Source organism: Phacochoerus africanus, chromosome 5 (genome assembly GCF_016906955.1).
Source record: "Phacochoerus africanus isolate WHEZ1 chromosome 5, ROS_Pafr_v1, whole genome shotgun sequence".
NCBI lineage: Eukaryota > Metazoa > Chordata > Mammalia > Artiodactyla > Suidae > Phacochoerus > Phacochoerus africanus.
Genome location: NC_062548.1, coordinates 35,858,003 through 35,882,767, shown reverse-complemented (window position 1 = coordinate 35,882,767; position 24,765 = coordinate 35,858,003). Strand labels below are relative to the sequence as shown.

Below are 24,765 nucleotides of genomic sequence, written 5' to 3'. Positions count from 1 at the left end.
TTTGCAAAGCGCTTCGGCAGACAGCTTTGAAGCTGTTCTTGGGACTCAGGAGCAGGTTCTTAACCTTGAGACACATCGTTGTTTTTGACTTCTCGTTTGGGCAAAGAGTCAAGCAGTAATTTATCCGTTGCCAAAAAATACTTTTTATTTTTCCAATAAATAACACATTCTCTTCATTAGTAACCCAGCTGCTGGGCTCGCTGCAGTCCTGAGATAAGTTCTCTTAGTCAGTACAGGACTGCGTAATCCACACTCACCCTGTCTCTTTGTGAGAGCCCTTTTGTGGCAGTGGGACCGTTCTGCACGTGGGTCCGTCACCCGCACCCAGATGCTGGGAGGGCCCCTTCAGCATCAGTGGAAACATCGCTAGAATTCAAGCTGCATCACACAAAATTACATGAGGACAAGTTTCAGCATTTATTTTTTGGCCAAAGAGCAGTTGATGGCCTCCATGTGTCAAATGTCTTTGAGTTAGGTTGGAAAAAAATTCAAAACCACATCCAAAGTGAGAGTTAAATGCTGCTTGATCACCTAGAAATGATTCGGGCTGCAAGTAACGGTTGTGGCTTTTAAGAAAAAGGCTTTGGAAGAAGTCACTTAAAAGTCAAGCTGGCTGATGTGGAAGGGCTCTGGCTGGTTAAGCAGGGAGCACTGTTTACTCTCCTGGGGCCAGAGCTGGTCTCTCAGCACCCTGGGCCTGTCTGAGAGAGAATATTAGGAAGGCAGGATTTCCCTCCACAGACACTTGGGAGCTTGTGCATCTTGCTTCTCTCCCTTCATCACTTGTCTCTAGGCTTTTTCTCTCATTATATAACTGTATAACTGCAGTCTGTAATAGCAGCAAGATAGCCGTCTAGAACATGGCCAGAGTTTATTTAATCCATTTCCTATTGTTGGGTTTTTTTTTTTTTTTTTAAATCTATTATTTTACTGAACAATGCCGTGGGGAGTGTCTTTTGTATCCAAAAATTCCCCATGTTTCCAGTTAATTTGGGGGATGTGGTACAATAAACAGAATTGCAGGGTGAAGTGCTTTGTTTTTTTTTTCCTGATGTTGATTACAGATTTCCATGTTGCTTCTGAAGGACTGTGTCCACTTGAACGTGTCACCAGAGAGCAGGACACGGCCTCTTGGCCATCCTCTCCAGCATTAACGGATGCTTGCCATTGAAATTCCAGTAGGCACAAATATAGCTGATTGTCTTTAAACTTCCTGAGTTGCTATGGAGATGGAATACTTTTCCCTGTTATTTATAAATTGAATTTCCTCTTGGTGAATTATCAGCTCATTTCCTTGGCGTATGTGTCTTAAGAATGTTTCCTTTGGGTTGTATGAGGGCTTGGCATTGATAAAGATGCTGACTCTTTGCTCTCATGGGTTCAGAGCTGTAATGTCTAGATATAGGCATCAGTTGTGCCCCCCTTTGGAGTGTCCCCCAGTTGAGATTTTCAGTGATTGGCTTGGTTAAGGCACGTTGACCGTCCATGTTTTGAGAATGAAATCTTCAAGCCTTTGTTTGAAGGCACTTATAAGGGCTGATGGTCATGAAGGGGGAGGAAGCTTCAGGAAGCCCGGTTGAAACCCCGCTACCGGCTTCCCATGGTTGAGGCACTGCGGCAGTGGATGTGTTTAAAAGCTTGGATCCTGGGCTGGCTTCTCCTTGGTAAACAAAAGAGCAGCTCTGGTTTTTAATCTTCCTACCAGCCTCACAGTGAAGTAGCTGAACCTTGAGGCCATCTGGCTACTCCCGGGTGTAATTCTCCCCAGAGCTTGCAGCACGTCAATTCCCAGTACAGCCTGCAGCCCAGCCCGTTACTGTCAAAACGAAGCAGGGTCATGGCGACAGCCAGTGTCCAGGGGGTGCCGACGGCTGCCTGCAGAAGGGCCCTGGCCCCCGGCCCCGTGCTGGGCCCTAGAGTCGGTCAGAAAGAGGCTGGCTGCAGGGTGGGTCCTGGGCACACTCTTTCTTTGGGCTGGTGCTTCTTTATGATCCCTGTCTGCCCAGTGGGCGTGTTCCCAGGTCCCCAACCACTGTCCGGAGATGGAGCCAGTCCTGGTGCAGGAGGGGCTCTGATGAACAGTTTTCTCCCTTGTTCTCCATCTGACAGGGATGCTCAGAGCTTATGTTGGGTTTCCATATCTATCACCTCTATTTTAATCTTGAAAATTACTTCATGGGTCCTCGTCTTTTGAACGTGCAGATTGACTCAGACCGTCGTGTTGTTGCTTAAAACCCTTCCTTGGTCCTTCATTGCTCCTGGAGGTCAGCGCTTATCTGCATTTCCTGGCCTCAGGTCCTCCGAGCCTCATCCCCTTGTCCCCAGTCCCCTGCTCTGCAGACGTGCCCTTTCCTCCCTCCCTGTCTGCTCTGGTGCTGTGGGTCTCTCTCATCGTCCAGGTCCAGGAGCCGTGTCCTTCACTGCCGCCTTTGCTTGAAACCCCCTCCAGGGGAAAAAAAAAAAAAAGCCGGCTCCCTCCCTTTTCTGAATGGCCAACACCTGCATCTTTCAGGCCTCAGCCAAGGGTACGAGACCTAAGGGGTTCCGGGGCAGGTCAGGCAGAAGGTGCGGGGGCTCTAACACTGGAGCTGCTCACCCGTCCCCTTCGCCCACGTGTACCTGTGGCATCATTGATGTAATTCTCCGCCCGGTTCTGGCTTCCCCACTGGACGCAGCCGCTCCCTACCCACCTCCCTCCAGCCCCTGCCACTGCCAGTAGACCATTCATCTGCTCTGTCTCTAGAGATTTGTCTGTTCTGGACATTTCAGGTAGAGACAGGGGTGTGATATGTGCCCGCGTTGTCGAGCTGCTTCCATTCAGCGTGATGTTTTCTAGATCTGTCCACGCGGCAGCATGTATCTGTTCTTCATTCCGTCTCATGGCTCCGTCTCTGTGTAGATGTGGCACGTCTTCTTTATCCTCTCTTCAGCCAAGGGACAGTCGGGCCGTTTCCACTTTGTGGCTCTTGTGAGTAATGTTTCTCTGATTGTTCGTGTACAGGCTGCTGTGTGGACATGTTTTGTTCATTTTACCCAGTGTTTCGCTTGGGTACATGCTCAGGCGTGGCCTTGTTAGGTCAGATGGCAACTCTGTGTTTAACTTTTGGAGGGACTGCCACAGTGTCCCCCAAAGTGACTGCACCCCCGCAGCATGAATGCAGGTTCCAGCGGTTCCACAGCCTGGCCGTGCTTGTTACCCCCGTCTGGTGATCACAGGCGTGCCAGGAGGTGTGACGCAGCTCATTGTGGTTTGGGTTTGCGTTTCCCTGATGACTAGTGATGCTGACCCTTTTCCTCTCTTTCTCCTGGCCACCTGCCCATCTTGAGAAAGGTGCCTCTCCAGATCCTTTGCCATTGTTTGATTCAGTTGTCTTTTTTTATTACTGAGTTGCGAATGTCGTTCGTATATTCTGAACACAAGACCCTTATCAGATATGTGCTGGAACAAATGTTTTCTCCCATTTTGTGGGCTGTCGTTTCAGTTTCTTTCTTTTTTTTAAGTTTATATGATTTTTATTTTTTCCATTATAGTTGATTAACAGTGATTACAGTTGATTTACAGTGTTCTGTCAATTTCTACTGTACGGCAAAGAGCCCCAGTCATACAGGTGTATGCATTGTTGATCTCGCATTATCCCCCATCATGCTCCATCCCAAGTGACTAGACATAATTCCGTGTGCTCTACAGCAGGAGCTCGTTGCTTATCCAGTCCAAATGCAATAGTTTTCATCTGTTAACCCCAAACTCCCAGTCCATCCCTCTCCCTTCTCCTCCCCTTTGGCAACCACAAGTCTGTTCTCCAAGTCTGTTTTTTCACTTTCTTTGCTTTTTTTTTTTTTGCCTTTTTTAGGGCTGCACCTGCAGCACATGGAAGTTCCCAGGCTAGGGATAGAATTAGAGTGACAGCTATTGGCCTACACCACAGCCACAGCAACTCAGCATCCGAGCCGTGTCTGTGATCTGCACCACAGTCCACAGCAACACCAGATCCTTAACCCATGGAGCGAGGCCAGGGATCAAATCCTCATCCTCATGCATCCTAGTCCGGCTTGTTAACCACTGCGCCCCGACGGGAACTGCCCGTCTTTTCACTTTCTTGATGGTGTCCTTGAGGCACCGTCACCTTCTGATAATTTTGATGACGTTCAATTCATCTATCATTTTCTTGCTAATTGGACTTTTTTATGTCATACCTAATTTGGGTTTGTTTTTAAGTCAGTGTTTCTGCCAGTTTTATGTCTCAATTTTATGATGTGCTGTTTGGAGGATACTAACTACCCTCTGTTTCTGGTCCAGCTGGGGGTCTCCAGGTTGGAGCCTTGTTCGTTTCCTCCTTGGACTCACGTCGCGCTGCACGCACACACCTCTGTTACTGTCATCGGGCCCCCAGGGCTGACGTGATTGGGAGTGTAGCTGTCTCCCTCCTGAGCGAACGTCCGGGAGCTCAGGAAACACCTGCTCAGTGACGCTGGGGCATCGGACTTTGTGTTGAGGTGTGTGCTTCTCCTTCTCTCTGTTGCTCTTCTCCTCCCTGTTTTTCCTCTCTCCCCCCCCTCCTCCCCGTCAGCAGTCCCTGTCCTCCCCCACCTCCTCCTCTCCCTCTGTCTCTCACTCTCCCTGTCCCTGTCTTTAGGTCCCTCTGGCTTGGTCTCTGTTTCTCTGAGAATCTCTCTCTCCTGGCCTTTCTTTTTTCATTCTTCTTTCACGTTTTCTTCGAAGCACTTTACTCCATCCATCAGATGATTTTTGCAGGTGATTGGACGCGGACCTGCTCCCTCCCCCTCTGATTATCTTTGGCGTTTAATGAGTTTGGGGATGGGCTGCAGAAACTGTTGCTTCCTCTTTGCTGATCAGCCCCGGGTTTGGGGAGCTGGGAACCACTCACCCCAGAGGGCTTGGGCTGAGGTGCTGTCTGCGAGTCTACCCCCCCACCCCTTATCCCGGGGTGCTGGGGGGCCCTGCGGCACACAGTACCCATTTGAGAAGCCACAGGGATGCATTTGCTCGTAGTGAGGTCCATTTTTTGGCATGTTGGATAGGAGCAGGGCAGGCAGATTTTTCCCGTGTGCTGTGCTGGCGTGCGTCAGGCGCTTTATTACGGAAATCACCATTTCTGCCTTTGCATTTTCCCCACTCGCTCTCCTGTGTTGATGTATTTTTACCTGCACAGTGTCGGGCCATTCTTCAGGGTTCTTACTTTCCGATTCAGGAGCAACACTCAAAATAACACAGAGAAAAGAAATGGGAAAAAAAAAGAGCTCTGGGTGAAAAAAGATTTGCACTCCACACTTCTCTTATTGAAAGGAAAATTAATCAATGTTTTGAACAGAAAACATAAATGCAATAAATGGTGGATGAAAACATAGGTTGTAAATTTGATCTGTGTGTCTGTGTCTGTGTTTGGCGTGCGGAGTCTGATTTATAGTCATTGTTCTTTTGGGAGCGTATAGAAACCTGAGGGGATGGACTAGTAACAGGTAAGGATTCAGAAATAAATAACAATTTGGGGGTTATTGGAATGGTACAATATTCTGTTTCTGTAGGACTTGTTTCTGCCTTGGGTGTGGAGCATGTGTGACTTCAAACCTGATTTCTCTTTCTAATATATGCTGCCTCTGGTTGCACGTCTAACCCAGAACTGCTTTACATATTTATTTCCCAGGACTCTAGGTTTGGATTTTATGTCTCTGGTTTCTTCATGTCAATCTGATGCAGATCTCATTAAATAAATGTCCATCACCTGGGCTCCAACAGGTCCCACATCCTGTTGAACCAAAAGACTGGCTTGGAGAAAGAAAGGCAGTCACTTTCGGTCTTTTGAGTTTTTACTTTATTATTATTATTATTATTTTTTGTCTTTTTTGGGCCCCACCCCGGCATATGGAGGCTCCCAGGCTAGGGATCGAACACCAGAGCCAGAGCAATGCCAGATCCAAGCCACATCTTTGACCTACACCACAGCTCACCACAACGCTGGATCCTCACCTCTCCGAGAGAGGCCAGGGATCGAACCCACATCCTTATGGATCCTAGTTGGATTTTTTTTTCCAGCGCACCACAGCTGGAACTCCTTGCGTATGTACTTTTTTGGTCTGTTTGTTTTTTGCCTTTCAGGGCTGCTCCCACGGCATATGGAAGTTCCCAGGCTAGGGGTCTAATTGGAGCTACAGCTGCCAGCCTACACCAGAGCCACAGCAACACAGGATCCGAGCCGCTTCTGCGACCTATACCACAGCTCACGGCAACACCAAATCCTTAATCCACTGAGTGAGGCCAGGGATCGAACCCCTAAGCTCATGGTTCCTAGTTGGATTTTTTTCTACTGCACCACGACGGGAACTCCCATATTTACTTTTTTTTTTCCATTTTTTTAATTACGCAAATGAATTTATCACATCTGTAGTTGTATAATGATCATGACAATCTGATTTCACAGGATTTCCATGCCACAGCCCAAGCACATCCGCCCACCCCCTAAAGTGTCTCCTCCGGAGACCATAAGTTTTTCAATGTCTGTGAGTCAGCAGCTGTTCTGCAAAGAAGTTCCGTCTGTCCTTTTTTCAGATTCTACATGTCAGTGATAGCATTTGATGTTGGTGTCTCATTGTATGGCTGACTTCACTTAGCATAATAGTTTCTAGGTCCATCCATGTTGCTAAAAATGCTGGTATTTCGTTCTTTTTAATGGCTGAGTCATATTCCATTGTGTATATGTACCACATCTTCTGGATCCACTCCTCTGTCGATGGACATTTAGGTTGTTTCCATGTCTTGGCTATTGTAAATAGTGCTGCAATGAACGTTGGAGTACATGTGTCTTTGGGAGTCATGGTTTTCTCTGGATAGATGCCCAGGAGTGGGATTGCTGGGTCAAATGGGAGTTCTGTGTTTAGGTTTCTGAGGAATCTCCATACTGTTTTCCACAGTGGTTGTACCAATTGACAATCCCACCAACAGTGTCATAGGGTTCCTTTTTCTCCACCCCCTCTCCAGCACTTACTGTTTGTAGACTTTTGGATGCTGGCCATTCTGGCTGGTGTAAGGTGGTACCTCATCGTGGTTTTGATTTGCATCTCTCTAATCAAGAGTGATGTTGAACATCTTTTCATGTGTTTTTTGGCCATCTGTATGTCTTCTTTGGAGAATTGTCTGTTTAGATCTTCTGCCCATTTTTGGATGGGGTTGTTTGTTTTTTGGGTATGGAGCTGCAGAAGTTGTTTATAGATTTTGGAGATTAATCCCTTGTCAGTTGATTCATTTGCAAAGATTTTCTCCCATTCTGTGGGTTGTCTTTTCATTTTGTTTAGGGTTTCCTTTGCTGTGCAGAAACTTGAAGTTTAAGTAGGTCCCATTTGTTTATTTTTCTTTTTATTGTTAACAATGTGAGAGGTGGATCTGAGAAGATGTTGCTGTCATTTATGTCAGTGTTTGGCCTATGTTTTCCTCTAAGAGTTTTATAGTCTCTGGTCTTATATCTAGGTGTTGAATCCATTTGGAGTTTTATTTTTGTGTATGGTGTTAGGGAGTGTTCTAATTTCATTCTTTTCCATGTGGCTGTCTAGTTTTCCCAGCACCACTTATTGAACAAGCTGTCCTTTCTCCATTGTATAGTCTTGCTCCCTTTGTCATAGATGAGTTGGCTGTAAGTGCATGGGTTTAATTCTGGGATTTCTATCCTGTTCCTCTGATCTATATGTCTGTCTTTGTGCCAGTACCATGCAGTTTTGATAACTGTTGCTTTGTAGTATAGTCTGAAGTCCGGGAGCCTGATTCCTCCAGCTCCATTTTTCTTTTTCAGGATGTCTTTGGCTATTCTGGGTCTTTTGTACTTCCAAACAAACTTTAAAATATTTTGTTCGAGTTCTGTGAAAAATGTCCTTGGTAATTGGATAGGGATTGCATTGAATCTGTAGATTGCCTTGGGTAGTATAGTCATTTTGATAATATTAACTCTTCCAATCCATGAGCATGGTATATCTTTCCATCTCTTTGTGTCGTCTTTGATTTCTTTCATCAGTGGCTTGTAGTTTTCAGAGTACAGGTCTTTTGTTTCTTTAGGTAGGTTTAATCCTAGGTATTTTATTCTTTTGGATGTGATGGTAAACGGGATTGCTTCCCTAATTTCCTTTTCTGCTCTTTCATTGTTAATGTATAGAAATGCCGTCGATTTCTGTGTATTGATTTTGTATCCTGCAACTTTGCCAAATTCGTGGATGAGCTCCAACAGTTTTCTGGTAGAGTCTTTAGGATTCTCTAGGTATAGTATCATGTTATCTGCAAATAGGGATAGTTTTACTTCTTCCTTTCCAATTTGGATTCCTTTTATTTCTTTTACTTTTCTGATTGCTGTGGCTAGGACTTCCAAAACTATGTTGAAGAGTAGTGGCGAGAGCGGACATCCTTGTCTTATTCCTGCTCTCAGCGGGAATTCTTTCATCTTTTCACCATTGAGAATGATGTTCACTGTGGGTTTGTCATATATGGTCTTTATCATGTTGAGGTAGGTTCCCGTTATGTCCACTTTCTGAAGGGTTTTTTATCAGAAATGGGTATTGGATTTTGTCAAAGGCTTTTTCCGCATCTATTGAGAGGATCATATGGTTTCTATTCTTCAGTTTGTTAATGTGGTGTATCACACTGATGGATTTGCAGATATTGAAGAACCCTTGCATCCCTGGGATAAATCCCACTTGATCATGATGTACAATCCTTTTAATGTATTGTTGGATGCGGTTTGCTAGTATTTTGTTGAGGATTTTTGCATCGATGTTCATCAGTGAAATGGGCCTGTAGTTTTCTTTTTTTGTGGAATCTTTGTCTGGTTTTGGTACCAGGGTGATGGTGGCCTCATAGAATGAGTTTGGGAATATCCCTTCTTCTGCAATTTTTTGAAATAGTTTCAGAAGGAGAGGTGTTAGCTCTTCTCTAAATGTTTGATAGAATTCGCCTGTGAAGCCATCTGGTCCTGGGCTTTTGTTTGTTGGAAGTTTTTTTTATCACAGTTTCCATTTCAGTTCTTGTGATGGGTCCATTCATCTTTTCTATTTCCTCTTGGTTTCGTCTTGGAAGATTGTGCTTTTCTAATAATTTGTCCATTTCATCTAGGTTTTCCATTTTATTGGCGTATAGATACATATAGTAGTCCGTTATGATCCTTTGTATTTCTGTGATGTCTGTTGTTACTTCTCCTTTTTCATTTCTAATTTTATTGATTTGAGTCCTCTCTCTCTTTTTTGCTTGATAAGTCTGGCTAGGGGTTTATCAATTTTGTTGATCTTTTTAAAGAACCAGCTTTTCGTTTCATTGATCTTTTCTATGGTTTTTGTTGTTTCTATTTCATTGATTTCTTCTCTGATCTTTATGCTTTCTTTCCTTCTAAACTTTAGGTCTTGTCTGTTCTTCTCTCTCGAGCTGCTTTAGATGTAAAGTTAGCTTGTTTCTTTGAGCTTTTTCTTGTTTCCTGAGGTGGGCTTGTATTGCTCTAAACTTTCCTCTTAGAATGGCTTTTGCTGCATCCCATAGGTTTTGGAGTGTCCTATCTTCGTTGTCATTTGCTGCCAGGTATTTTTTAATTTCCTCTTTGATTTCTTCAGTGATCCATTGGTTGTTTAGTAGCATGTTGTTGAGTCTCCACGTGTTTGTGTTTTTTGCAGTTTTTTTCTTGTTGTTGATTTCCAGTCATATAGCATTGTGGTTGGAAAAGATGCTTGATATGATTTCAATTTTCTTAAAGTTACTGAGGTTGGATTTGTAGCCCAGGATATGGTCAATCATAGAGAATGTTCCATGTGCACTTGAGAAGAATGTGTATTCTGTTGCTTTTGGATGAAATGTCCTATAAATATCTATTAAGTCCATCTTGTTTAATGCTTCATTCAGGGCCTGTGTTTCCTTATTGATTTTCTCTCTGGTTGATCTGTCCATTGCTGTAAGTGGGGTGTTAAAGTCCCCCACTACGATTGTGTTATTGTCGATTTCTCCTTTTAAGGTTGTTAGCAGTTGCCTTATATATTGTGGTGAACCTGTTTTGGGTGCGTAGATATTGAAAATTGTTATAACATCTTCTTGGATTGATCCTTTGATCATTATGTAATGTCCTTCTTTGTCCCTTAAAATATTCTTCATTTTAAAGTCTATTTTGTCTGATATGAGTATTGCTACTCCAGCTTTCTTTTGATCCCCATTTGCATGAAATATTTTCTTCCATCCTCTCACTTTCAATTTGTATGTGTCCCTAGAAGTGCAGTGGGTCTCTTGAAGAGAGCATATGTATGGTTCTTGTTTTTGTATCCATTCAGCCAGTCTATGTCTTTTGGTTGGGGTGTTTAGTCCATTCGCATTTAAGGTAATTATTGATATGTATGTTCTTATTGCCATTTTATTAATCACTTTGGATTTGTTTTTGCTGCTCTTTTTCCTTTCCTTCTTCTCTTGTTCTTTTCTGCCTATAGAAGTTCCTTTAGTATTTATTGTAAGGCTGGTTTAGTGCTGCTGAATTCTCTCAACTTTTGCTTATCTGAGAAGGTTTTGATTTCTCGTTCAGATTACTTTAACCTTGCTGGGTAAAGTAATCTTGGTTGGAGGTTTTTTTCCTTTCATCACGTGAAGTATATCAGGCCACTCCCTTCTGGCCTGCAGAGGTTCTGCTGAAAAATCTGCCGATAACCTTATTGGGGTTCCCTTGTATGTTACTTGTTTCTTTTCCCTGGCTGCTTTCAAGATTTTCTCTTTGTCTTTCATTTTGGTCAGTTTGATTAATATGTGTCTCGGGGTGTTCCTCCTTGGGTTTATTTTATATGGTACTCGTTGTGCTTCCTGGATTTGAGTGAGTGATTCCTTCCCCATGTGAAGGAAGTTTTCGGCTATTACCTCTTGGAATATTTTTTCTGTCCCCTCCTCTCTCTCTTCTCCTCCTGGCACCCCTATAATACGGATGCTGTTGCGTTTAACGTTGTCCCAGAGTTCTCTGAGACTCTCTTCATTCCTTTTCAGTCTTTTTTCTCTCTTCTGTTCCGCATCCGTAATTTCCACTAATCTGTCCTCCACCTCACTTATTTGTTCTTCTGCCTCCTGTATTCTGCTGTTAGCTGCTTCTAGTGAGTTTTTTATGTCAGTGATTGTATTTTGCATCTCTTCTAGTTTAAGTTTTATATCTTGTATCTCTTTGGTCAGTGTTTCCTGTAAGTTATCCATCTTTGCCTCCAGTTTATTTCCAATGTCTTGCATCATCTTCAGCATCAACAGTCTAAAGTCTTTTTCCTGGAGGCTAAGAATCTCTTCATGGCTTAGCTGCCTTTTTTTTTTTTTTTTTTCCCTGGGGTTTCTCAGTGGCTGGCTGACAGGTGGGGCCAGATTTTCCCCAAATGGCCACCTCCAGAGAAAGGCAGCTGCTGAATATTCCCGAGAGCTTTGCTCTTGATGTCCTTCCCTCACAGCAAGCCACATTCAGCCCTGTTTTCCCAGGATGTCCACCAAGAACTACGGTCAGGTTTGACCCAGATTCCTATGGAGACTTTGCTTTGCCCTGGGACTCAGTGCACATGAAAGTCTGTGTGCGCCTTTTAAGAATGGGGTCTCCATTTCCCCCAGTCTGGTGGAGCTTTTGCGCACAAGCCCCACTGGCCTTCAATGCCAGATGCTCCGGGGCTCTTTCTCCCTGTGCCAGATCCCCACATGTGAGGGTTTGATGTGGGGCTCAGGGCTCTCACTCCTGCAGGTGAGTCTCTGTGAACCAGTTAGTTTTCAGCCTGTGGAGCTTCCCACCCGGGAGGTATGGGGTTGTTTATATCATGAAATCGCCCCTCCTACCTCTTGATGTGGCCTCCTGTTTTTCTTCTGGAGTAGGGTATCTTTTTTAAACTTTCTGGTCCATTTAGGTGGAGATAGCTCAGTCTTCAGTTGTGAATTTTGTTGTTTTTAGGAGAGAAGTTGAGCTCCAGTCCTTGTATTCCGCTGTCTTAATTCCGTCCAACTTGTCTCCCATATTTACTTTTAAAGCCGTCACATGAACGCATGTGTGCGGGAGAAAGCAGAAGATGAGAAGGGCCTAGGGCTGCCTGCCACCTGTCCTTGGGTGAAGGAACTTGTGGGAACATCCCATCTAACGAGTTCCTCGTACACCTCACCAGCCGGACATAGTGGCAGCACTCGGAGGGCAGGGAGGTGTGACATGTGGTCCTCTGGCTTGGTTAGTGCACGGCTTCCTGAGTAAAGCCAGGCTTCTTCCCAGAAGGCAGGAGGAGGGAGGCCTGCGGGCAGGTCGTGGAGGTCATGCGGGCAGTGTGGAGTGACTCCTGCATTCCAGGATGGAAGCTGAGAACCTGACGCGTGTTAGAGCTGGTGTGTGGGTAGCCAGGTGGCCCTGACACCTGCCTTAGCATCTAGCATTTGGTTGCCAAGGAGATTTTTAAATGGTTCAGCACCATTTCCTGGGTTGTATCTCGCACACCTGGGTGTAGACTCCTTGAGGACAGGGAGGACTTGCTTTTGCCCCCCAGAGTTCCTAGTTCAGGGCTGCGTCCCTGAGGAATGCCTGCCACGTCTTAACTTACTAAATAAACCAAGGCTTTTACTACCAAAATGTGTGTGTGTGTGTGTTTGATTATAAGGAGCTGTACACATATTAGGATTTTTTAAAAAATTCTTTTAGGGCAACACCTGCGGCATATGGAGGTTCCCAGGCTAGGGGTCAAATTGGAGCCATAGCCCCCGGCCTATGCCACAGCCACAGCAACGTGGGATCTGAACCACATCTGCGATCTGTACCACAGCTCACAACGCTGGATCCTTAACCCAAGCCAGGCCAGGGATCGAACCTGAGTCCTCATGGATCCTAGTCAGGTTCCTTACTGCTGAGCCACAAGGGGAACTCCCTAGAGAGAATTTTTTTTTTTGTCTTTTCTAGGGCCACTCCCATGGCATATGGGGGTTCCCAGGCTAGGGGTCCAATCAGAGCTGTTGCTGCCGGCCTACACCACAGCCACAGCAGCACGGGATCCGAGCCACGTCTGCGACCGACACCACAGCTCATGGCAACGCCAGATCCTTCACCCACTGAGCAAGGCCAGGGATCGAACCCACAACCTCATGGTTCCTAGTCGGATTTGGTAACCACTGTGCCACAACAGGAACTCCCACTAGAGAGAATTTTAAAAACAGGGCCTAGGACAAAGAAAGGAAAAAGAAATCACTTTTAGTCTCATTACTCAGAAAGAAGTAGCCACCATTAAGATTTTTCAGGAACATGTTTTTGATCTTTTTTTCTTTGTGTTTACTAGAGTCTGTGTAAAACAAAACGGGATCATTCTATGTGCAGCATTTTGTATTCTCTCATTTCATTTGGGATTGTATCATGAGCATCTTTACACGTCGTTAGCTATTTTTTCTTAACAATCTTAATGGCCAAAAAATGTCTCATGACTCCCTTTGGCTGGGCATTGATATTTTTTATTGTTCTTATTGCTGTTGTGACTGTTTTTATGCACGCGTTTTAGTTTATGATTCCGATGGTTTCTCCAGGATCAGGTCCTACAAAGAGAATCACTAGTTCATTTAAGGCTCTGGGCAAAGACTGCTGAGGGTGTGCTTTCCAGGAAGAGGATGTTGGTGCTGGCTGTTTGTGTATGTGTGTGTATGATTCCTTCTTGCTGGTGTGGTTAGTATTTTAACTCTTTGCTATTTGGATAGTGAATTTTGTTTTATGTTTATGTTTCTATAGTGGTTGGGTTTTTCCAAGTGTGTTGACCACTGGTTGTTCTGTTTGGTTTTATGCTGTGAAAACTGTCAGTCTTTTGGTTTTTTTTCTTCTTCATTTTTACGTTTTCTATTTCGATTTGGGCAGCCTCCTTGCTTACTTACATAAATAGCAGTATGTGGCCTTGTCTGTTGCAAATACTTGTTTTCCTTTCATTTTTTTCTGCATGTTGTTTTTTGACATATGACGGTTTTAATTTTCACTAAATGAAATCTGGTGACTTTTCTTTTTGATTTCTTCAGTTGATTTAGAAATTTCTTATAGATACTAAGAACTAGTGTTTTCTTATCGACCCGCTTTAGACTTGCAAATCTCTTTTTAATACATCCGGAATTTATTTATTTAGGGCGTGAGGCGAAGGGTCCGACTTGTCCCAGTTCCTGCCCTCATCCTGCACACATGCACTAATCAGATAGTTATTTTATCCTACCTCCTCTAGTAACGACTCTTCTCCCTCAGTAACTTGTGATGCTGCCTTTCTGTCTTTTTAATAACATACCAGTTAAAAAAGGAACATTCTAGGATCTGTACCTGTTTATCTTTTGCGTTGCCTCAGATCTGTTGGTGACGCTTGTATGGTATCATTTATTATCACTGTAGTACGTCTAAGTGTTGGACAGGTCTCAGCTTAATGTTTTGGAAAAAAGGTAACTGTTGCTTTGATCATTTCCTAGATGAACTTTAGACTTTGGTCCCATTAAAAAAAAAAAATGCCTTAGGTGGCTTTTAAGAGGACTAATGATTATTGGGCAAAACTCTTCTGGTCTGGCTTGGTCCGTTAGGCGTTATTGGTGTAAACAGAAGGAGACCACTGCCGTAGTGTTGAGGCAAGGCACGCTGAAAGTTAATCTGGTTTTCTGTTACAAGGGAGTTTATTGATTTATGTCACCGATGTTTTCTGGCTTCAGGTAATGCCTGACCGGGGTCTTGGCGCTACCAGGACCTGGCCTGTCTCTAGGCCTGTCTCTGCTGGTGTGTGATTGTCCATGGGTTAGTATCTCTCTTAGTCTCTTTTTCCTTGTCTGTCTGCCTCTCAGTTTTGCTCTCACCTGTGTTGGCTCCATCATCAGACTGGTCTGTCCGCCCCATGGCTCTGGGGTGATTGCAGCAGCTCCAGGACCTGGACTCTTCGGTCGACAGGAGGGTCTTTGGGTCACTCACAAGAGACGCACCTTGGGAGAGCGAGGGGCAGGGAGGGGGCTGTTGGAGGAAACTGCCTGTGCCCTGACTTTTTCAGGAGAGGGAGGCCCTCACACTCAGTCCAGACCTCGAATCCTGTGCTTGTGGACGTTTCCAGCCTTCTTCTCTCCTGTCCTGACAGCGGCCGGCTGTCCAGGAGCACTAGGCTGCTGAATCTCAGGGGGAAGAGCGTGGACCCCAGGAGTTCAGTTCTGTCCGCTGTGGCTGGCTTGCCTGATTCCCAGAGACTAATCAGTCTCATGGCGCCCACTAGAAAAGACACTCTTGCCAGTTTTTTACCTCTTCAGGGGCTGCTTTCTCAAAGGATGAAGCAGAGCAGACATTGATCATGTGCATGTTGCTCCCCAGCAGGATGGGGGTAGGGGTTCAGCCGGACGTCACACGGGGGCCTTTTAGGTCAGGCGTGGACGCTGGAGGAGGAAGATGGGTACTTTGAAGAAGGCTGTAAGTTCAGGTTCAAGCAGTAGGGTTAATGAAAATAAGTCCCATTCCTGAAAAGCACAGTAAAACTTCAGGTTTCTTCTTGTCTCTGTTTCTCTGACACATTGTTCTGTGGCCTTGGGTGGTGTTTTGTGTTCCTGTGAGAGGTCCTGCCGAGCTTTGAATGAATGGCCTTTTGCTCGAGGTGTTGGTGGCCTCAAGAGATGCCTCTGGTCTGTCTGGGAGTGCTGATAACTGACCTGGCCTTCTTCCTGGCCCTGACACTGGTGGGGCATTTAATTGGGTGGAGGAGGCGTTTCGTTGGGTTTAAGGTCCATCCATCCACCTAGAAGACTCCAAAGGCTTTGATTGCAGGCTTGGTTCTGCCCTCATGAGGTCTTGGTGAGCTTGTCCGTATCCCTGCTGATAGGTCCTTCCTCTGTGCAGACAGAAGCGCTGCTGGTCGCATCTGCCTCAGGCAGATGTGGATTACGTAGGATAAATATCTGTTAAGACTTTCTGTCATTGTCATTGTCCTTTTAGCACACCAGTGTCCACTACTTAACGGCACTACTTTGTGTCTTTGTAGAGGTTTGATTCTCACTGGCACGGATGGTGACAATCACAACAGTTAGAGTCACGCTCGAGAATCCCTTGGGAAGGTACCGTTTTGGGGATGCTCCTCCCACAGCAACGGGACAGGTTGTTGTTTCTGAATTGGACCCACCCGATGAAGTGACTGATTGTGCATAAGGCTATTTGAGAGGTAGGTTGTTTTGTAGATATGCACACACACGCATACGCTCTTTGTTAAACTTTACAACCTCTCACTTCAGCAGGAGCCTTGTACTGAAGCTCCTGGCTGCCAACTCCTGGGGAGTGGCTGTTGCCACCCTTGTCCTGAGTGTGCCCAGGCACACCGGCTGGAGGGGTGGAACCACGGAGCTTCACATAGCTTGACTTGCTCTGCCTTCCCTCTCTCTGTATATATCTCAGTGTGGGTCTGGCTTCTCTCTCATGTCCACACTGATCCACGCGCACCGTTGACTATGAATAAACTAAATATCCGTTTGCTGGGATGTGCTGGACACGGCGAGGCTTTCACTCACTGCATGTGACCAAGCCCTGGTCCTGAGGCTGGGCTGTCGGGCAGCTTGTTAGGTGAATACTGGGGCAGGTTTCTTTTTTTTTTTTTTTTTTAATTTTCCCACTGTACAGCAAGGGGGTCAGGTTATCCTTACATGTATACATTACAATTACATTTTCCCCCCAGCCTTTCTTCTGTTGCAACGTGAGTATCTAGACAAAGTTCTCAATGCTATTCAGCAGGATCTCCTTGTAAATCTATTCTAAGTTGTGTCTGATAAGCCCAAGCTCCCAATCCCTCCCACTCCCTCCCCCTCCCATCAGGCAGCCACAAGTCTCTTCTCCAAGTCCATGATTTTCTTTTCTAAGGAGATGTTCATTTGTGCTGGATATTTGATTCCAGTTATAAGTGATATGGTATTTGTCTTTGTCTTTCTGGCTCATTTCACTCAGGATGAGATTCTCTAGTTCCATCCATGTTGCTGCAAATGGCATGATGTCATTCTTTTTTATGGCTGAGTAGTATTCCATTGTGTATATATACCACATCTTCCGAATCCAATCATCTGTCGATGGACATTTGGGTTGTTTCCATGTCCTGGCTATTGTGAATAGTGCTGCAATGAACATGCGGGTGCACGTGTCTCTTTTAAGTAGAGTTTTGTCCGGATAGATGCCCAAGAGTGGGAGTGCAGGGTCATATGGAAGTTCTATGTATAGATTTCTAAGGTATCTCCAAACTGTTCTCCATAGTGGCTGTACCAGTTGACATTCCCACCAACAGTGCAGGAGGGTTCCCTTTTCTCCACAGCCCCTCCAGCACTTGTTATTTGTGGATTTATTAATGATGGCCATTCTGACTGGTGTGAGGTGATATCTCATGGTAGTTTTGATTTGCATTTCTCTTATAATCAGCAATGTTGAGCATTTTTTCATGTGTTTGTTGGCCATCTGTATATCTTCTTTGGAGAAATGTCTGTTCAGGTCTTTTGCCCATTTTTCCACTGATTGATTGGTTTTTTTGCTGTTGGGTTGTATAAGTTGTTTATATATTCTAGAGATTAAGCCCTTGTCAGTTGCATCATTTGAAACTATTTTCTCCCATTTTGTAAGTTGTCTTTTTGTTTTCTTTGGGGCAGGTTTCTTAGTGGCCTTCTCCTAGCTCTGAGCGTCTCCCTCCCTGCCACCCTACTGTTTGTCTTTCTTAAATGCCTGGTGTCTCCCTTCACAGTTGGTAACACCATCTGATGCCTCGTGATGAGTTTATCGATGGTTAAGTAATAACGCATCAAGGAGTTCCCTGTAGGTTAAGGATCCAGTGCTGTAGCACTGGTTCATTCCCCGGCTCTGGAACCTCTGTATGCCACGGGCGTGGCCAAACGCACATGCGGGCGCGCGCACACACACACAGTGGTCTGAGGTTGTCCTGGGATGGGAGGCTGGTGGCTGACTTTTAACTGGAACCTGGTTGGTCCTCCGGCCCCTCGAAATGTTAAGGGGAGGTCGAATTCTGAGAGGGGAAGACCCGACTGTTTTCTCCCTTCGTGTAACCGAGTAAAGGACATGTGCTGAGTGGAGGGCTTCTCGAGCTTCCTGGAAGCACAGTGTCTTCTCAGTACTGACCCGGGCCCTGCGTGACCTGAATGCAAGGGGTTTCCATCCTGGAGAAGCCGAGGCTGGAGGGGGGTCGGGGGCGGCTCAGGCCTGGGGCGGGGGGGTGGGGGGCGGCGCTCGACGCTGTTCAGACACAGAGGCGCCTCTTCCCGGATTCACACTCCTCACCACTTGTTACTGTTACTTAACTTGAAAGGACCATTTTGTGTTCTCAAAAGAACAGTCACGTGTCTCCTTCCAGATTTGTTGTGGCAGCATATTAGCGGATCTAATTATAATGTTTGTTCGATGAGGCTTCAGGTAGGACCCACCTGAGCGGTAACAGCACTGCTTGAAAAATAAGTCTGAAAGGGCATATTTTCCTTATAGTAAGAGAGAAAATTGATTCTTTTTTTCTCCCTCCAAAAATTCCTCCTTACTGGTCCCTTAACTGGAGGAATGATGTCTCCTTTTCTGTTGGATCCATGCTGTGCTGGCCGGGAGCCCAGCTCTGGAGTTGGTCGGTCTCAGGGTGCCATCCTGGCATTGCTCCTTATTGGCTGTGTGACGGTGGCCCTGTTGTGGAATGTGACCCGGGCCCAGTTTCACCTCCAAAAAATTGTGTCAATGTCTTAAGGCCATCCCATCGTGAGGTTGCTGGGTGACGTAAGGCCTGTGAAGTGCTGTCACCGTGTGTCACGCGTGCAGCAACGGGGCTCTCCCACCCTCGAAATGGCCCAGGACCTGCAACTGCTATTATGATTGCTTTGTTTTAACCTCCCCCCCCTTTCTTTTTTCAAGGGCTGTGGCATATGAGGTTCTCAGGCTAGGAGTTGAATCAGAGCTGTAGCTGCCGGCCTACACCACAGCCACAGCAATGCGGAATCCCAGCCTCGTCTGCCACCTACACCACAGCTCCGGCCATGCCAGATCCTTAACCCACTGAGTGAGGCCAGGGATCAAACTTGCATCCTCATGGATGCTAGTCAGGTTCAGTTAACCACTGAACCATCATGGGAGCTTGTTTCAATTCCTATGACCTGTGTAGGTTTTGAATTATTGTGACAACTTCTTATGTTTCCTCTGGCATGCAAAATGCTGATTCTTCTTAGTTGTATTGAAGGGAAGAGTTCTCTTAAACATGTTTAAAAGTATAGTGCTTGAAGACATGTACTTTTGTTCCTTTTTTTCCTTTATTTTTGACCAAACTAAAACCTGTGCTCGACACTGTTTCCATCCCAGGCCCCCCTCCCCTGGACTCACGGGCCTGGGTCTGTGGATTCTGAAACAGAAGTCATCTGCTGTAGAAGCATCATCTTTTTCTTTGGCTGGAAACACACGTGTGTTGGCTGCTCTGGGTTAGGCTGGTTTGGGGGTTGTTGATGGTGTGTTCTGGAGTGGTGAGTCAGACGGGGAGAGGCAGTTTCTGCGAGGCAGTTGTGTCTTGATTGACACTGGAAGGGTTACGTGTTTGGACTTAGCACCTCTTCGACTTTGGGGTAGTCATTTCCTTAAGCCTCATTTTTCTCATTTGTGAAATAGGGATGTTAACACTGTTACTTTGTAGAGTGTTTGTCTAGGTTAAGGGTCACAAAGGGTAACTAACACAGTGCCTGGCATGTAGTAAGCAGGCCATAAATGTTGGCGTTTGTGTTTTTATTTCTGCTGTTACTTTCCTTGTAAAGCACTAAGGGTGACCGAGAGGGTGTCTCCCCTCTTGGTCTTGTCATCCCTTTGCTTGGAGTTTGTAATTTGGGCTGCTGTATATTAATACTGAAATAAGGTACGTGGCGAGATAAGGGACACCCTTATTTCAGAGATGGCTACATCTCCTGATGGCTTTAAGAACATCTGGCTTGAAGAAGTTTTAACATAGGACTTTGGGTGGTTTGGGGACGGAGAGGATGCTGGCGGGAGGCACAACTAATAGTAATTGGTTGGAGCTAATAATCCTTTTTGATGGGGTCACAGCTGGATGAATCTTCCGGGCAGAAATGGGTGCTGATCATTTTGATCATTCTGGAGTCACCGAGGAGCCTTTATGTATGAGCAGCCCAGGAGGGACAGTTTGTGGGGCGCTGAGACCCCAGCCCACAGCGGTCACTGGCCAAAGCAGCAGCTTCCGAGGATGTGCTCGGGTCTGGCGTGTAGGTGTGGGCTGGGGACGGCTTCTCTGAGGAGGAGGTGGTGGAGCTCCGATCGGAAGGGAGGAAGGCATCTGCCGCTCCTCACCAGGCCTGAGGCCCGAGGAAGGCGGAGAACACAGGGTTACTGAGGAGCCGCTGGGTCCTTGGAGCTCAGAGCTCAAGGGGAATGATGTGGGGCCCAGAGCACCCAGGGCCTCATGGGCCCCAGGAAAGGGTTTGATCTTTATTCTGAGGAAAGTGCAAAGTCTTTGAATAAATACAAGTTTGACAGGGTCAGGCCTGCGTTTTAAATTTCTCACGTTCCCCACGTGGCGGAGGGAGACTTGACACAGCAGAGGCCTCGGCGGGGTGACCGGTTGGGCCCGCAGCCTTCATCCAGTCGGGTGGGCGTGGTGATTGGCCCTTAGGGTGGAGGTGATGACAGTTAAAAGTTCAGAAAAGATGTGCGGAATAAAATGGGCAGGACCTGGCGTCCGCGTCCCGCCCGTTCTGGTGGAACTCCTCCTTGTCGGACAGGTTCTTTCTTTAGGCTTCCCGCCCTCACTTTCCGTGGCCGCATAGCCTGTTTCCTGTGGTTTCTCCCTGAAAATGATTCTCTGGGTAAAAATAAATATCTTCCAACATAGAGCAGCGCCTCTTCCCCGTGAAGCAAGTAAATGCGTGCCTGAAACAAACAGCGAACCCTGCTTTGTCACGAGGCCGGAGCCGGCGGGCCTGTGAGTGACATGGGTGCAGCGTTTCCTCCCGGAGAGCCGTCGGGTCCCAGTTGCAGTTACAAAACACACAGCAGGGCCCGCATCTGGTAGTGGCGTTACCCAGCGGAGCCCTACAATACTGTGTAGTTTATTTTCAGCCTCAGTTCAGGTTGAGAAGTCCCACTTCCAAGCGGCCCCCAGACTAGGGCCACTTTTCTTTCCAGTGGGCTCCCGACGCAGACGCTCAGGAGGGGCTGTTGGAAGGAGTCTGGAAAGAGAAAAGCAGCTGCATGGCAGCTGCCTGTGTTTCCTGTTCCATCCCTGAAGTTGTACAAGAGTGGCGATCAGTCTCATTTTTATCCCAGAGAGAGGCAGGTCAGCCACTGTGCGTTGTTGACTAGTGTGGGGTTACCATGGGAACAGGGAGACGCCCAGCCTCTCCCAGCTCTCCCGGGTCATTGTCACTGTGTGCAGTCTCCCTGCTCCCTGCTTCCCCTCTGGCCTCACCTGCCCTGCTTATATGTCTTTCCTGCCACCAGGGTGATCCTTCCAGAAGGAAAGTCAAGTCTCTCGTTCCTCAGCCTCTCTCTCTCTCAGGCTTCTCTTCATTCTGAGGACGTGGTCAGGCCCTGAGCGTGGCCCTCTGACCCCATACAGTCTGGTGCTGCCCTCCTTTCCCTCTTTGGCGCCCCCCACCGTCCTGCTCCAGACACCCCGTCCTTCCTCTCTGGTGGGGCTCAGCTCAGAGCCCAGACCCTCGCCGGCCCTGAGGCCTGCAATGTCCCTCCCGATCGTTTATGGCTTCCGCCTGCCTTCAGGTCTCTGCTGAGACAGCACGGGATCAAGAGGCCGTCCTCTCTAGAACAGCACCCCTGACATGGCTTTGACTTCCTGTGGTGCTCTTGGCCCTGCTTGATGTAAAAACTCATTTCTCCGTGCGCCTGTCTGACAGCCCAGGGGAATGCAGGCTCTTGGAGGGCAGGGCTCGGTCTCTTCTGGTCTCTGCCGCGTCCGGGGCTCCGACAGTGATGAGCCGCCAGCGCACACTGGGGGTGTTTGCCGAGGGGATGAGTGCGTTGCTGAGGAGGTCCCCGCCGTGTCGGCCTGCTCCTGCCCATGGAAGAGAGGCAAGGCTTCCATCACCTCTTTTTGCTTGTTAAAACCACTGCCATAGCATTTGCTCGCATTTCTGTGAGGCCGGATTTCAGCCAGGAGGCAGCTGGGATGGCTCCTCGCTGCTCCCTGTCGCCCGAGGCCTCAGCTTGCCTGGCTCAGAGGCCTGCGGGCTGTCCCTGCTCAGCCAAGGCCCTGGGTCCGGGGAGGGGGGCGGCGTCCCCCGGCGCTCCTGCCCACGATGTCTGCACAAGCCCCGTTCATGCCCGGGGGTCTGGGAGTTCTGAGGCCCGCATTCCTACCAGCCCCTGCTTGTCACTCACGGGCCATTGTCCTGGTGGCCGGAGCAGGGTTCTGGGTCAAGTCAGGCCCCGTGGGAAGTGACTGCACCAGGGTGGAGGTAGCAGGAGGGGTTGTTCCTTGGGGCCACTGGTCTGTCAGCTCCCCGGCAGCGGGGCGTGTGGCCGAAGCTCCAGGCAGAGGCAGCAGCCCCATGCCCTCCCTCTGAGCTGTTCCCCCCACCACCCGCCCCCCGGCGGCACTAGGAGTTTAGAAGCACCCTGCTGGCTTCAAGTTTTTACTCAGCCACGCTCCAGGGGGATGACTCGAGGTACGTTGCCGGATTTTTCTGCGCCTCTGTTTTTTCTCATCTCTGGAGTGGGACAGAGGCCACTTCATAGGGTCGTTACCAAGTCTGGTGAGTCATGTGTGGAAGTTCTTAGACGGCCTCCTGGTGCGTCGTGAACGCGTTTAAGCTGTTGCGTGACCCGCACCCATCTGCGTGCCGAGCTGCTCTGTCATTCAGTGCTCTGCTCATCGTTCATTCATTTTGTTTATCGCGTAGTTATTGAACGCCTACTGGGCAGCAGTCCTGCCCGGCTCTGTGATCCTGGTGGATCCCCCACGGAGCTCGCAGCTGGGGTGGGGAAGGCAGGCCCGGCGGTCAGGGCTCGGTCTCCATGGAGCGAGGCGAGCCGGGTTGGGAGTTCCAGCGGGAGCCCCTCACTCAGAGCTGTGGCCGGGCCAGGCCGGGAAGGCTTCCTGTGGGACCAGTGGTCCTGGAAGGATAAGCTGGATTCAACTGGGCCAGAGACTTATGGTCAGTGGATTAGCCTGTGCAAAGGCCCAGAGACCAGAGCAAGCGGGGTGGACGGAGGAGCTGGAAGAATGAACAACGGGAAGGCCCACGCTGCCCTCCACGGAGAGACAGACTAGTGGTTTGCTGCTTCTCGGTCCGGGGAGGTGAGGTGCTAAGGAAGAGATGGGAGAGCCCCAGGCGGCAGGTGGCCCGTGGGTCCTGGAGCTGGAAGGGCCGGGCAGAGAGGAGGGTTTCCAGACGGAGTGAACGTAGATGTTGGCTGGCCAAGTGCAGCTGGATCGGGTGGGGCGGGGGCCACCCATCCTGCAGGCTGGTTGTGTCTCCTGGTTGTGCCTCATATGCCCTGGCTGCCCATTTGTCCCGGGGTGCAGACTCTTAAAGGAACAGCTCAAGGCCTGACACACCTCCTGGGGTTGTGTTTGGGGAAGACACTCTTGCTCGTGTCTGTTCTGTGGAAGTGCTCCCTGTCTGCCAGAGCTGGGCAGCAGTGGCTCTGTGCCCAGACATGAAGCACTGGGTGGTAGCTGACCCAGCTGCAGCTCGTGGGCCGTGGGGAAGACAGAGGGGTGAGCCATCGGGGTGGCTCAGGGCGGGCTTCCTGGGGGAGGTGACTTCTGAGCTCAGTGCAGAAAGACAGGTTTTCTGAAAGGGCCCTGTGTGCACCCAGCAATCCTGCAGTGGTCTGCGTCTCTTTGGGGGGCGTCGGGGGTAGTGTTAGTTCCTGCCTCCTAGAGCTTTTCTCAGGTTTAAAAGAGATCAGGTGCGGCAAGAACGGAGAACAGGGGTAAGAACTCAGTAGATACAGTGTTATTATAGCCATTACAACGATTATTCCTCAGTGGGTGCTGTTTTGGGTTTTTAATGACCTAAACTTTATGGTACAGAAGTCATTGATTTGAAAGAAAATTTCACCCCAGGCCCGGCTCATCATGACACACGATCTCAACTCCTGCCCTTTCAAGGTTTCCCCCCAAACCCACGAGGACTTCGGGAGTACAAGGAAATGACCAGATTGTTTACAAGCCACCTCTTCAACCCCCAAAGTGACAGATTTAGAGGAAACTATCCCCCCACCTCCCGCCCCATGAAAAGCAAGCAAACCCCTTCCCTGACTTATTGCTGGGGACCCAGAAGCTGCCGGGAGGGTCTGGCCCGGGCTCTCCCTGGCCACCTCCCCCTTCACCTTGGGAACTCTGAGCTGTAGCCCCTCTCCACCCGCTGACTTCTTGGTCTCTCGGGGGTTCGTTCTGTGCCTCCAGAACGGGGGCTCCGCGTACTTGACAGGATGGATGAGGGAGTTGAGTGAGGGCACGTGCAGTGCCCAGGTCCCAGCCTGTGCGCAGCAGGTGCCAGCTAAAACCACGGGGTCCACCCATCGGCCTGTTACTTCTCATCACTAACTCTGCGGGCGGTGCCGCCTTCCTGGTCCTTTGTGTCTCACCCCTGCCGCGAGGGGTGCCTCCCGACACCTGCCTTAGAAACACCTCCTCCTGCTGCGGGCAGCGCTGCTGCAGGGAGGCTCCACCCCTGAGCTAACACCCCAGAGAGGCGGCCGTCCAGGGCCTCTGGGCGCCCAGCCATGCGGAGCCTCGGCGGCCACCAGCTGCCTCTCCAAGTGGCGCGGTGCCCACAGTGAGGGAGCAGCCGCCTCTTCCAGC

General features: G+C 48.2%; 1 protein-coding gene across 5 annotated transcripts in view; it reads left to right on the top strand.

Annotated features, from left to right (window-relative positions):
* Nucleotides 1–24,765, top strand: part of SNX29 (sorting nexin 29) — a 551,544-nt gene that overhangs the window by 229,215 nt on the left and 297,564 nt on the right. The window contains exon 15 of one of the 5 annotated variants that reach the window (XR_007134934.1): nucleotides 15,964–16,140. The exons of the other annotated variants lie outside the window; for them this stretch is intronic. The gene's annotated coding sequence lies outside the window, so the exon portion shown is untranslated. The remainder of the gene's footprint in view (nucleotides 1–15,963; nucleotides 16,141–24,765) is intronic. 5 annotated transcript variants of the gene reach the window in all.